Source organism: Bison bison, unplaced genomic scaffold (assembly GCF_000754665.1).
Source record: "Bison bison bison isolate TAMUID 2011002044 unplaced genomic scaffold, Bison_UMD1.0 scf7180017864458, whole genome shotgun sequence".
Taxonomy (NCBI): Eukaryota; Metazoa; Chordata; class Mammalia; order Artiodactyla; family Bovidae; genus Bison; species Bison bison.
Window position 1 is genome coordinate 7,161,229 of NW_011495020.1, and position 1,646 is coordinate 7,162,874.

Genomic DNA, 1,646 nt, shown 5'->3' on the forward strand with positions numbered 1-1,646 from the left:
CTTATAATATATGGACTTTACTATATTGAGGTAAGTTCCTTCTATGCCCATTTTTTGAAGAGTTTTAATCATAAATGGGTGCTGAATTTTGTCAAGGCTTTTTCTGCATCTATTGATATCATCATATGGTTTTTATCTTTCAATTTGTTAATATGATGTGTCACATTGATTGATTTGTATATATTGAAGAATCCTTGCATTCCTGGAATAAACCCAACTTGATCATGGTGTATGAGCTTTTTGATGTGTTGCTGAACTCTTGTTTGCTAAAATTTTGTTGAGGATTTTTGTATCTATGTTCATCAGTTATATTGGCCTGTATTTTTCTTTTTTTGTGTTGTCTTTGTCTGGTTTTGGTATCAGCATGATGGTGGCCTCATAGAATGAGTTTGGAAGTGTTCCTTACTCTGCAATTTTTTGAAAGAGTGTTACAAGGATAGGCATTATCTCTTTAAATGTTTGATAGAATTCTCCTGTGAAGCCATCTGGTCCTAGCTTTTGGTTTTGGGGAGATTTTTGATCACAGCTTCAATTTCAGAATTTGTAATTGGATTGTTCATAATTTCTTTTTCTCCTTGGTTCAGTCTTGGAAGATTGAACTTTTCTAAGAATCTGTCCATTTCTTCTAGGTTACCATTTTATTGCCATATAGTTGTTCATAATAGTCTCTTATACTCCTTTGTATTTCTGCATTATTTGTAACCTCTGTTTTTTCATTTCTAATTTTGTTGATTTGATTCTTCTCTCATTTTTTCTTGATGAGTCTGGCTAAAGGTTTGTCAATTTTGTTTATCTTCTCAAAGAACCAGCTTTTAGTTTTATTCATCTTTACTATTGTTTCTTTCATTTCTTTTTCATTTATTTCTGCTCAGATCTTTATGATTTCTTTCCTTCTACTAATTTTGGGGGTTTTCTGTTCTTTTTCTAGTTGTTTTAAGTGTAAAGTTCGGTTGTCTATTTGATGTTTTTCTTGTTTCTTGAGGTAGGATTGTATTGCTATTAACTTCCCTCTTAGAACTGCTTTTGCTGCATCCCATAGATTTTTGACTTGTTGTGTTTTCATTGTCATTTGCTTCTAGAAATTTTTTTATTTCTTTTTTTATTTCTTCAGTAACCTGTTGGTTATTTAGAAATGTGTTGTTTAATTTCCATTTGTTTGTGTTTCTTACAGTTTTTTTCTTGTAATTGATATCTAGTGTCATAGTATTGTGGTCAGAGAAGATGCTTGATATGATTTTAATTTTCTTAAATTTATTGAGGTTTGATTTGTGACACAAGATGTGGTCTATCCTGGAGAATGTTCCATGTGCAGTTGAGGAGAAGGTGGATTCTTCTGCATTTGGATGGAATGTCCTAAAGATACCAATGAGATCCATCTCATCTAATGTATCATTTAAGACTTGGGTTTCCTTATTAATTTTCAGTTTTGATGATCTGTCCATTGGTGTTAGTGGGATGTTAAAGTCTCCTGGTATTATTGTTTAGTTCAGTTTAGTTGCTCAGTCGTGGCCGACTCTTTGCAACCCCATGAACAGCAGCACGCCAGGCCTCCCTGTCCATCACCAACTCCTGAAGTCCACCCAAACCCATGTCCATTGAGTCAGTGATGCCATACAACCATCTCATCCTCTGTTGTCCCCTTCTCC